The following is a 12,414-nucleotide window of genomic DNA, read 5'->3' on the forward strand; positions in this document are numbered from 1 at the left end:
TCTGTACAATTCTGAGAGCGTAACCCATTTTGGTTGCAAAAATTGGGAAGCACTTTGCAAGATGTATGGTTTTTATGAGGATATGCTTGTCTCCATGGATCTTGGTGATCCTGAAATCGAGCAAGACAATATGGACATTTGGATCCTTGTTGATACGCCTCCAATTCTACTGTTATGTGAGTTTCTCAAACATAGTTATTAACTAATTTATATTGTTTATTTCAAAATAGTTGACAGCTTATTTCCATTGATAGCTTATTTTTATTCTTCAAAGAATGTGCGGAAGATGGTAGACAGAACCTACTACACCGATGGCTGCGAATTAACTTATCGGGAGAAAAATCATCTGATCGCATTTTGTACTGATCTTGAGAATTACAATATCTATAATCAAACTCCTCAACATTATGGTCAATACGTTCCACTAGTGCACGTGTTGAACCACGGTAACTTCTATGGAGATACCCTGGTAAGATTTTTTACTATTACGACATCCGTGCATCTTTTGCATACTTCTAAAACTAGTACATCATTGCTAACTACGAAGTTATTACTATCTTTTTCAACAGATAATCCCGAATGATTGTGTGCCTCATCTGATCTATGAGCATGGTCGCCTTGATGTTTTGAACATATAGCCAGGTCATCCTACGAATCTCACTTGTTCGTATCGGATTTCTAAAAGAAGTGGAGACATGAAAATCAAAGAATGGAAAAAATGTATGGACAGTCGTAAGAAGGTTCTTCGAAGCAAAGAGAAGCGAAGCGCAAGAATTGAAGACAGGATGATCTCCATTCTCCATAATGGAGAGTCAGGGTCTATATTGTTTTATGCTATTTTACCTTAAAGATGGTATTTAGGTCCTACCTAATACTGATGATCATGTGATAAGAACAATTAAGTAGGGTTGGTTCGATGACTATGAGGATGATGATCTTGTATGACTTGTTATTAATAACGAGTAGAAGTTGTATGATGATGATTAGTAGGACTTGTTATTATGATGATGCATGATGCGAGCATGAAGAGTTATTATATATCAGTGGGTGAAATGAACATGGATTGGATTGAAGTGAAGGCAACATGCATGTGGTGCATGTCGAAAGTAGTACAATCCAAACTTGGTTAAGTTATGATTAGTATTACTTTCGACATGCACCACATGTTGCCTTCACTTCAATCTAAGCCATGTTTAGGCATAGCAGTAGCGTTGGTAAACCAAGCACGGAGATAAGAGAGGACACTTCTCTCTATTAGCTAGCTAACAACCTAAATTAACCCCCAAAACCCCTAAACCACCCCCTTTCAAAAAAACCTCAGCTCATGCCAGCTGCTGACGCGTGGATGCCTTTTGGTCCCAGTTGGTGCCACCAACCGGGACCAAAGGCCCTCCTGCCTGGGCTCGCCGCAGCGGCCACGTGGAGGCCCATCTGTCCCGGTTCATGTAAGAACTGGGACTAAAGGCCTAGGGCTTTAGTAACGACCCTTTAGTCCCGGTTCTCCAATCGGGATAGATCGGCCTTACAAACCGGGACAAATGGCCCTTTTTCTACTAGTGTCAATTCTTGCATGAACATTTTGTTGCCCTCCTTTTAGGGTTGAAGATTGGCAAGGCATATGAACTACGTACATTTTTTTTAAAGCAACATCATTATGATAAATGTTTTGCTCCATTTTTAGTTTCACTTGATCAGAAGCCTGTTTGTTCCAAGATCTTGACTATATCTTGACCAGAAGAGAAGATCTAGACGCTCCGCATACACTCCCCACAGTGCTACACTTCTTTTCTTTTACCTAACACGAAATTACTCGGTTCATATGATATGGGGTGTGTCTAGGTCTCAGTCGACTGAGACTTAACCAAGTCTCACTCAAGTGATATAGTATATGAGAAGAAAAAGAAAAAACTGAAAAGACATTTTTTACGAATCTTAATGCAAGATCAATGGAATATAACATCGACTGAGACATAACGAAGTCTAAGTCGACTGAGACATAGCAAAACTGTATGGTAAATGCTTCGTCAATCTGAACAGTACGTCCCAGGTCTGAGCATGGTTTTTGCTTTTCTGTTTTACCGAGGTAGAGATGGTGCTCACTTGGGGAATCTCCATCGCCCGACCCGCAAATGTCTCCGGTATATGTTCGTTTTTATGTCGGACAGAATGTAGGAGGTAGCCATCCAACGCTAACTTCCGTATTTCTCCAGCATTTCATCGAACAGTAAATGTGCGGCACCCAAAATAAATCCGGTTCATGTAGTGCTGGTCGTCCTCACGCTTGCCGTGCTCGCCGCCGGCACGCTCAAGATCGCTCCGCCCGCGGGCGAGGGGTGGGCGCGGCCACGGACGCAGCGCCGGGCACGGCTGCTGCATCGCAGGTCGACGAGCGTGGCCACCAACGCAGCCAGCGCGGACACGGCGACCTCCCCTGGCGCAGCGAGGGACGCGGGGAGCCTCCCCTCACACGCCGGCGACCGAGCTTGCTGCAGGACTACACGTACGAAGCTGGCTTTCCAAGCAACGAAGCTACTTGATTGATCTGCGCAAATACCTACTAGCAAAAGAGACCACACATGGCTGCCGCGATGGCCAGCTTCATGCCAACGAATAGAAATAGCAGCCACGGAGCAGCCGAGCACCAGCGTGAGTCCCGCCATGCGCGCACGCCGCCCGCCGATGGAGCTACTCCGCGCTCGCGTCCTGCTGGCTGTGGCTGCGGTCGAGCACGAGCAGGTTGTCTGTGCACGCGCTCGCGCTCGCCTTGGTGGCCTCCTCCTCCTCTGCCCATCTCTACCTCGCGCCACTTCGCGTGGAGACATGTCCGTCCGCAGCAGCGAGCGACCGGGCGGTGTTAGGCGCGCCGACGGAGGCGCGCATCAGGAGGCCGAGCTCCGCGGGCGCGGCGTGGCCGGGGAGATGCGCCGGGCGGCCAGCCACAAACGCGTTGACCGCCGGCCACATCTTCCGCACCTCGCCGGAGGGCTTCGACGCCGCAACCGCCACGTTGTGCGCATCCACGACGAGGGCCCACTCGAGCGGCGGCTGGAGGCAGTGGTGGCTGCGCGGGGCGACGCGGCTTGGAGAGAGAGAGAGGGCACCTGGTGTGTTTTCGTTGGCTTGCACGATGTCCGGACCCCTGCACATCGCCTCATGTGTGTCTATCAAATACCAGAATTTGAACCAGATACAGGTCTCCATTAAATTGCAAAAATCAACAAACGTGTCCGATCAAACATATACCGGAGTTTTGCGGGTCTCACTAAAGATGCCCTTATTGAGTAGTAAACTCGCCAGTAAGTTATTTTGTACTACTGACAAAAGGAGTTGAGTAGAAGTCCAAATGTTTTTTCTTGGTAGATCTTCCTTAACAAACATGCATGATCTAGGATCAACTCGTACAAACTATCACAAGGGTGCAACTTTTGGAGACAATGGATAAGTTTATCCTTGCATGGATATTATTCAAGAAATGATTGCATTTTTTAGACCATTTTTTGAAACAAAGGGTGAGTTATAACTCAAAAAGACTAAAACTGGAATATACAGAAAGTTTGATAATGCCAGCAAGTTCCTGTCAAAACATGATAGTATTTTGTTTACTTACGACTTCAAGTAAACAAAAAACACTGTGCACACAAGTTTGAAGCCAAAACTTAATAAGAAAAGAGTACAACAGCAAAACATATACTAGGATGTCATAGTACAGTTGAATCCACTATTTGGTCAAAAAATATTAAGGAACAAGCAAGTAGCCACAATGGCTCATGTGTATGACACAGAGCACAAAGTGCAACACCTTTGCAGGGTTGAGTAGCTGTGCATTTACCTTATGGAACTATGAGATCTGAAGAAGGTGCCTGTGACTTGTGACTACTTAGAGCATCTATAGCTGCGATGGACAAATTCGGCCCCTCAAACGCTCGCGGACACGTCTGCGGGCACTGAACGGGCACCCCTCAAATAATCTAATCCACATCCGGACAACTCAATTATCATATCTTAAATCCATACAAACTCATACAACTACGTCGATGGACACACATCGTCCGGCTACTCCATCACTACTAACTAAACATGACATCGAACTACCAAAATTTGGCATGTTAGGCTATGGTGGAGTTCATCCACGGTTGCCCTTGTCCTTCTCGGCCTTCTCGCGGAACTACCGGTCGAAGACGTTGTACGGATCGAGCCAGATCTGCTTGTCGCCGGAGCTGTCCTCGCCGTCAATGTCCCCCTTCTCCTCCTTCGATGGCAGTCCGACCATGGCACGGACCGCGATTCTGCTCTCGAGCGAGGGCGCGCGTGTTCCTCCGTTGTTGTTTCTTCACAATGCGGGCGCGGATGGCTTCCTCTTCTGTGGCCGCCCGTGCCGCCGCATCAGCCGCCTTCGCCGCTGCCATTTTCCACCGTGATACGGGCCTCGACGGCCCTTATCTTCTCCTTCCGACGGCGGGCCGCCCGTCCCCGATGGGACTCATAGTCTGCCCAGCGGGTGATGGGGAAGGAGAAGGGTTCCGGCTGCCTAGACCGCGAGGATCCAGCCCCCGAGGACCCGAGCGCCCGTTGAGCCGACGCTATGGAGTTGCGGCTGACAGATCCATCAGTCGGCCAGGCGCTGTCCTTCCTGGAGCGGCTAAGTGCAATGCGAACCGTCATTGCCTCATCCAACCCGCACCGCACGGAATGACACCCCAGTCGACAGATCCGGACTGGCCGGAGTCATATCCGCTGCCTGCCATGCCGGAGAAGGCCAAAAACCGCCGAAGGTGATCACGGGTGGCGGAGGAGAGGGGAGTGAAGTGGTTAGGGTTTGGTCCGGCGAGCAGATGGGGAGAAATATATATGGGGTCGAGTGGGCCAGCATGGGCGGGTCCGACGTGACAGGCGCGCCTGGGCGCCCTATATCCGCCCCATATTTAAGCTGGATATGAGGGATGCCGGTCAGCCCGGGCGTTTGTGGCGTATGTCTGAGTCGAAAAATCGTGACCAGTCAGTGACCAGGCGGACCGCCCGGACGTTTGAGGAGGATTTGGGACGCCCGGGTGTAGATGCTCTTACTTCCCAGAGCAACAGTGAATAACCATACTGACACCCTACCTACAGCCTAATTGTATAAGGTGGTTAGGCTCGGTCAGTCAGTCATGAGGTATCTGAAATTCTGAACAGAGCAACTCTCCAGACTGTGTATACACCTAGTAGCAATGAGCTACATATAAGTGAATCCAGCCAGAAATGCAATCCAAGATCGCAAGGGTGTATTGCACTTTTTGGAAACAAAGGATGAATTATATCCCAAGATCAACTCTTACAAACTATCACCCGGGTTGACGGCCAGACCGCGTTCGCAGCTGGCCAGCTCATTCCCGCTCACCTGTCTTTCTATCCCCAGTATGCTAAATGTCAGCTTTGGTGCAAGGATCAACGGAATTGAACAAAGGGAATGCATATTATTATTTTCCTAATCAAGTGAAGAAACCAAAAATAATGCCTACCACTGCTACAATGGTCTCTACGGAATTCTCTCGCCAAATCCAATGCCGGTGCCCACATTCAGTTTCGATCAAACAAGAGGGGAAATGGTAAAAGAAGAAGGGAAAATTGAGGAAGCAAAGGTACCACCTGGATCTCATACCAGAGACCAACTCTATACACCACCAGTTCGCGTCTCTTGCCGTTGCCGACGATGGCTAGTTGTCCTGGCCACGCAGGGCCGGCGGGGACGACAGCTTCGTCGGCGGCGTTCGCAGGCCATCGGAGAGGTCTGGCGTCATGGTCGCCGGAGGCGCCGCAGCTCTCGGGCTTGCGGTATTCCCGCGGCCGAACATTTCCTTGGGCAGCAGGACCTTGGAGACGGCGAAGATCGCCACGGGATTTTGGTCGAACACCGTGCAGGTGTGGGACGCCTGCACGACGCCGGTGTCGATCGCGACGGAGCCGTTGAAGCGCGTGATATTGAGCATGAAGCGGCCGGCCTCATTGCACTCGGTGGCGAGCGTGGGCTGGACGGGGTTCACAATGGACTGAGGGACCCGAGCGGGTGGTAGGAGTGCAGCACCACGGCCTTGCAGTCGGAGGGGAGGGACTGGAGGCGGTCGGTGGCGGGGAGGGCCACGAACGCGTCGTCGGTGGGGACGAAGATGGTGATGCCGGCGCCCCGCTCTTCGGCCTCGAAGTCGTCCGCCACGCCAGAGGCCTCGAGCATGGAGGCGGCCACGTTGAACCCGCGCGCGTCGGTGATGTTGACCACGGGGGACGGGCGGCTCTCGGAGCCGGACGCGGTGGTGTCGAAGCCGGAGGGCACGATGAGGCAGCCCACGGCGAGCACGCTGGTGTTGTACGGCTCCCTGGTGACGGCGCCGAGGTCGGTGGCGTTCGACCCGGGAGCCGACAGCGCGGGGGAACGGACGACGATGGCGGAGCCTGCGGCCGTGAGGTTGACGACGCCGAGGTCGGAGGCCGCGCGGCTGGTGGTCTGGAAGAGCGCGGTCACGAGCCTCCCCGAGGCGGGGACGCGGGCGAGGTCGGACGGGGAGAGGTACTCGAGGAGGACGTGGTAGCCACGAGCACGGCCATCGCATTGACTCCGGCGGCGTCTTTTGGTTCTTGAAGCCCTGCACCTGCCCTGCACTTTCCTGGTGGAGTAGCAGCAAAATAATTCAGAGGCTTTAATTTAAGGGAAACGTTTGTATCCGGACTGCCGGCGGAACCGTTCCGCCGGACTCGCTCTGCGCGTTGGATCTCTTCAGAATCAAGGATAGATGTTGTGCCACGTATCCGGCCTCAATCCAATTAGTTGCTCCCTCCTCCTTGCGCAGCGCAGGAGGGCACCAGCGCCGGCAGGCACCACGCGCCGGCCAAGCGACCAGCGGGCTCCTTCGATCGCCGCCGCCAGAGAAGAGCGCCTTGTCATCCGCGTGCGGCCGCCCCTCGCCGGATGTCGTTCGCGTGCGGCCGCCCCTCGCCGGATCTCGTTCGCATGCGGCCGCCCCTCGCCGGATCTCGTCCGCCTGCGGCCGCTCCTCACCGGACTACTACCCCTCTGCCTCTTCCCAGAATCCGCCCCTCTGCCTCTCCCTGGAATCCGCCCCGGCCGCCCCTTGCCAGACCTTGCAGCGCTCGAGCCTCCCCAGCCATGGCAGACTACACCCCACGATGATTTTTTGTTAGAACCGGTTGTAGCAAATTCAATCGCCGGTGGTAGCAAAAATCTACTACTGTTGCAGCAAAACGGCGTCATCGTCATCGCGAGCAAACACTAGACATCACGCTTTTTTGTTACATGCTACAACCTGTATCACATTTTGCTACAACCGGCACACCACTCAGCTACAACCGGCGCCAAGTTTTGCTACATCGGATATACAGAAAGTTGCAAGCGTTCAGTGCCATCGAGGAAAGCTACAACCGTCTACATAAAAAAATGCTACAACCTTCGATGAAAAAAGCTTCAACCGAACGAGAGATGAATTTTTCACCCAGGCGCTGCTCAAAACGAAAAAAGTTTCAATCGTTTACAGAAAAGCTTCCACCGTAGAGGGGGAAAGCTACAACCGTGTCAATTTTTTGCTACTACCGTCTGTGTGTTTTGCTACATCCATTCATGCGGCCATGGTACTTTTTTGCGACTGAGGTGTGACCGGCGACGACGAGGACGAACATTTTTTGTTGCAACAACCTCGTTTTTTGCTACCATTGGCGATGTGTTTTGCTACATCCGATTAACATGTTTGCTACAATGGCGACGCCGATGGATTTTTTTTGCTGCAACCGTTGTCTTCATTTGCTACGACTGACACGGGAAAATGCTACCACGGGGCATCTTTGTTTTTTGCTGGAACCAATCATCGGTGAGGCGGAGCTGCATCCATGGCACTCTGACGAGCAGCGGGGGCAGCGAGCGGTCGGGGCGAGCTGAGTTCCGGAGCGCGGGGAGGCCCCGACGGGCGGTCGGGGCGGCGAGCGGACTTGGACGAGTTGAGTCGCGGAGCTGCATCCATGGCGCTCCGACGGGCGGCCGAGGCAGCGAGCGGTCAGCTCCAACCGGCGGCCGGGGCGGCGAGCGGGCGGGGCGAGCTGAGTGCCGGAGCGTGGGGCGGCCGGCGAAGACAGGCGGCGAGACGGGGTTCCTTTCCCCGTCCGCGCTCGCGACAGGAAGACGACGCCCTGGTTGGATAATGATCCAACGGATCGGAACGGGCCGATCTGACGGCTAGGGTTGGACCGGCCGAAGCGTCCGGCCGGTGCGCCGGCGCCTAGCATCGCCCTTAATTTAAAGCTAATGCACTTCATGTTTCAGTTTGAAATAACCCCCAGGTCCTGCTGGAGCTCTGTCAGGCAAATAAAACAGAAAACATTTTTATATTTGATTGCTCATCTGTTTTTTTTAGAATACTTGATTGCTCATCTAACCGTTGTAGTTGGCTTAGAGCATCTCCAACAGATGGTCCATATATAAAAATACCTAACTTTTAGACCGTCTGGGGCAAAAACGCTGCTCCAACAGATGGTCCATATGCAAAAAAAAATTAGGACAATTGCATTTTTACCCCTAGTTGGTTCCTACCCACGGGTTTTGCCCTTACTTTTCGAGCTTGCTCAGTTTTGCCCTTACTTTTTCCGTCGTGGTCTCTCGAATGCCCTTTGACCGTTTGACCAAAACTTTAAAAATTCATAACTAATTCATATGAACTCAGAAAAATGAAAATAAGATATCAAAATGTTCAGATAAACATTACCTTTATGTGCATATCATTTGCATTCAGGACAAAAGCACCCTTTAAACTACCTGAGGTAATTAATGTTATTAACATTATTAAAAATAAAAAGGTATAAACAATATTTTTTTCATGAATAAAAATTACATGCAAATGTAGGTGATGTTTTCTGAACATCCAGATATCTTATTTGCATTTTTCTGAGTCCGTATCATCTTGTTAAGAATGTTCTAACGACTTTGACCATTATTTGGAAACTTCATACCAAGTTGATACAAACTCAGAAAAATGCAAATAAGATATCAGGATGTTCAGAAAACATCACCTACATTTGCATGTAATTTTTATTCATGAAAACATATTGTTTTACCTTTTTATTTTTAATAATGTTAATAACATTAATTAGCTCAGGTAGTTTAAAGGGTGCTTTTGTCCTGAATGCAAATGATATGCACATAAAGGTAATGTTTATCTGAACATTTGGATATCTTATTTGCATTTTTTTGAGTTCATATGAATTAGTTATGAATTTTTAAAGTTTTGGTCAAACAGTCAAAGGGCATTCGAGGGACCTCGACGGAAAAGGTAAGGGCAAAACTGAGCAGGCTCGAAAAGTAAGGGCAAAACCCGTGGGTAGGAACCAACTAGGGGTAAAAATGCAATTGTCCCAAAAAAATTGGACCGCGGCCTCCTCGTGATGTAAAATACAACACCTCGCGGTGCAAATATACATCACGAGATGCATCTGGTCCAAAACCAGCCGCCACCCGCGAACGCCCAACCGCCACTTCATTTCCTTTCCCGCCCGCTCCCGTCCGCCCGCCCGAAGAACAGCCGGCCGGAATCCGCCGTCGCGACTGCCCAAAACCTCGCCGTTGGCGCCGCCACCACCCCACATCCCTGCCGCCGCCCTCCGCCGCCGTCGCCTCAGTCGCCTCCCCGCCGCCGCCCGGACGCCGCCGAATCGGGTGGCAGCCGGCGTGGGATTCGGCCCCTCCGGCGGTCCGGCTGCCGCGGTAGGCCTCCGCCGGGGCTTAGCCTGCCGCCGACCTCCTCCCGTCGGCCGTTAGCCTGTCCACGGCCGTTGCGCCGGTCGCACGATCGCCGCACCAAGCCCTCTGCCCGGCTGCCGAACTAGTCTTCGCACCCGCCAAGCTCCTCTTGGCCGGCCTCCAACCTCATTTCTTATCACCGCCGCCGTCTGGAGCCGACCGCAGCCGTCCGCAGCAACCAATCTAACCGGCGGCCATCTTCTTCCACCGCGCGCACAAGGTGTTTGACGGAATTCCCCAAGGTAAAAAAATGACAAAACTTGATGATTTAACTTGGGATTGGATACTATGTTTAACGGCGGCTGTGTGCATTGTAGATGAGCTCGGTTGACTCCTCTTTCGTGGATGATTCATCGTCGGACGAGGAATTTGATTTGCATGAAGAAGAGGATATTGCTATGCTAGTGGCCATGCACAAGAGGAAGAAACCGAAGCACAGTGGACCATCTAGATTTTGGGATCAAAAGATCCTTTGGTACATCATGACCGCTTGCGTGATCATGCATAACATGATCATTGAGAACGAGCGTGGAAAAAATTTAGATTACAACTTCTATCAGTTGATGGGCATTCGTGTTAACCCCATGCGCAAAGAGGAGCGCATCAGACGTTTCATGAAGGTGTACAGCGAGATTAGAGATAGCGATGTGCATGACCAACTCCAGAAAGATTTGATGGAAGAGCATTGGAAATGGCATGGCGAAAGATCCGCATAGATTCATTATTTGTTTGTTCAAAACTATGTTGTATTGTGCAAAACTATGTTGTATTTGTGTTGCATTGCATCTCCTGGATCTGAAGAACTATGTAATAATTTGATATTGTGGACATGAATTTTTTTATGTTATTTTGAAATATGTGCGGCTGTACAGTGGCTGGACAGCGGCTGAACAGCAGCCGGGCGGCTGCTGGCCGGTTTTGGACCATGAATTTGGACCGTCTATTGGAGTTGCTCTCTTGGACCATGAATTTGGACCATCTGTTGGAGTTGGCCTTCTTCCGGAGCTCCAAAACACACTTTTTGGCGGTCCAAAATTTACATCTTCGGTTTTGGACCGTCAAAATTTGGACCATCTATTGGAGATGCTCTTAGGGCATTGCTAACCGATCCCTACTCCCTTACGGTGCACCTAGCCGATCCCTTCAAAAATTTAACCGAGTACAATTTTACTCCACCTTCCTATTCTCCCTGAAATCTCCCTAAATTCACTCTATCCCGCCGCGGCCGAGTAAGAGTGGCGCCTCTCCCTCTCGCCCCTCCCGCGCCGCACTGCCTCCTGCCGACGCAGCCGCCACGCCCCGCCGCCGCCACCCACAACCGCCGGGCAGGACGAAATGGATAGCCCGGCCCGTTCGCCCACCCCGCCAGCCACCGGCGCCGGCTTTTCGCCGCTGGAAACCACCCACGCGCCGTGGCCGAAGAAGAAGAGGTTAGGTATGAAGAAGACCCACCGCGTCCAAGCTCCTCCTCCAACTGCTCCAATGGTCTCCGGGGAGGCCACCGCCTCTCCCGCAACGGCACGCCGCCTTCCCGCCGTACCTACCAGAGGCAAACATGCTCGAAAGTCGACGGCGACGGCGGCGCTCGTGGAGGCGGCCGTGAAGAATAAGATGAAGAAGGCCAAAGCGGCGCCTCGTCCTTCAACTCCAGCAGCCCATACGGCCGAGCGGCGGCCGTAGTAGGCAACAAGAATCGCGGCCGCCAAGTGCTTGATGAAATGCCAACAAGATAATAATAAAAACCTCTCGTCGTGGTGGTATCCGATTGTGATTGTTGGTGATCGGTAATGATTGTTGATAGTGTTTGCTTTGATATTGTAGTGCGGAGATGAACACGGCAAAGTCCCTCACATCGTTGGAGTCCTGGGCCGTCATTGGCCTTGATGATCTCAACTATGACTCGCTTTGGGATCATTCGGCCACCCAAGACATGGAGGAGGACGCCTAAGAGGTGGTGGCCGAGGATAAGGAGGTTGTGGAGGTGACCGAAGCAAGCACCAAGGTCCCAAGGTGCCGCATCCAAAACTACAACCAAAAGGAGGGCATTACGCTTTGCGACGCTTGGTGCGCCATCTCCATGTGTGCAACGATCGGAAGGGATCAAACCAAGACCATGTTTTGGGAGAGGATTACCAACCACTACAACAACTCTGTGGATGTGCGATCAACCCGTACCCAAGGTTCTCTTGGGCATCGTTGGGCACCATTCATTACCAATGCAACCGATTGCATCGACCAACTGAATCATGCTCCACCGAGTGGTGTGCAAGTGGCGGAGTATGGCCCCTACATAGAAGAGCTATTCAAGCATCGGAACACCAAGTTCGGCCACAAGTCCGTCACTTTGCATCATTGCTACAAAGAGCTATGCAAGAACGAGAAGTGGATCCAAATAATTGCGGAGGCCACTCCAAAGAGGTAAAGGTTGAGCATATCCATTGAGGAGGAGGACGAAGTTGACGAAGATGCCAACAATAGACCGGAAGAAAACAAAGTTTGCAAAAGAAAGAAAGAAGAGAAATGCATTCGGTGGCACTTAAATTTTAGAGGATCGGTAAGAAATACCATTAATCAAGGACGTGTCTAGCGGGCGGCTGTGTGCCCACTAGCACTCCCGGGCGGCCGAACTTTTTAGGAAATTT

General features: G+C 51.5%; 1 pseudogene; it reads right to left on the reverse strand.

The window, feature by feature from the left end:
* Window positions 1-3,370: 3,370 nt before the first annotated feature.
* On the reverse strand, window positions 3,371-8,265 carry LOC123096639 (fasciclin-like arabinogalactan protein 4; annotated as a pseudogene).
* Between the last annotated feature and the right edge of the window lie 4,149 nt (window positions 8,266-12,414).

The sequence above is a fragment of the Triticum aestivum genome, chromosome 4D (assembly GCF_018294505.1).
Source record: "Triticum aestivum cultivar Chinese Spring chromosome 4D, IWGSC CS RefSeq v2.1, whole genome shotgun sequence".
Taxonomy (NCBI): domain Eukaryota; kingdom Viridiplantae; phylum Streptophyta; class Magnoliopsida; order Poales; family Poaceae; genus Triticum; species Triticum aestivum.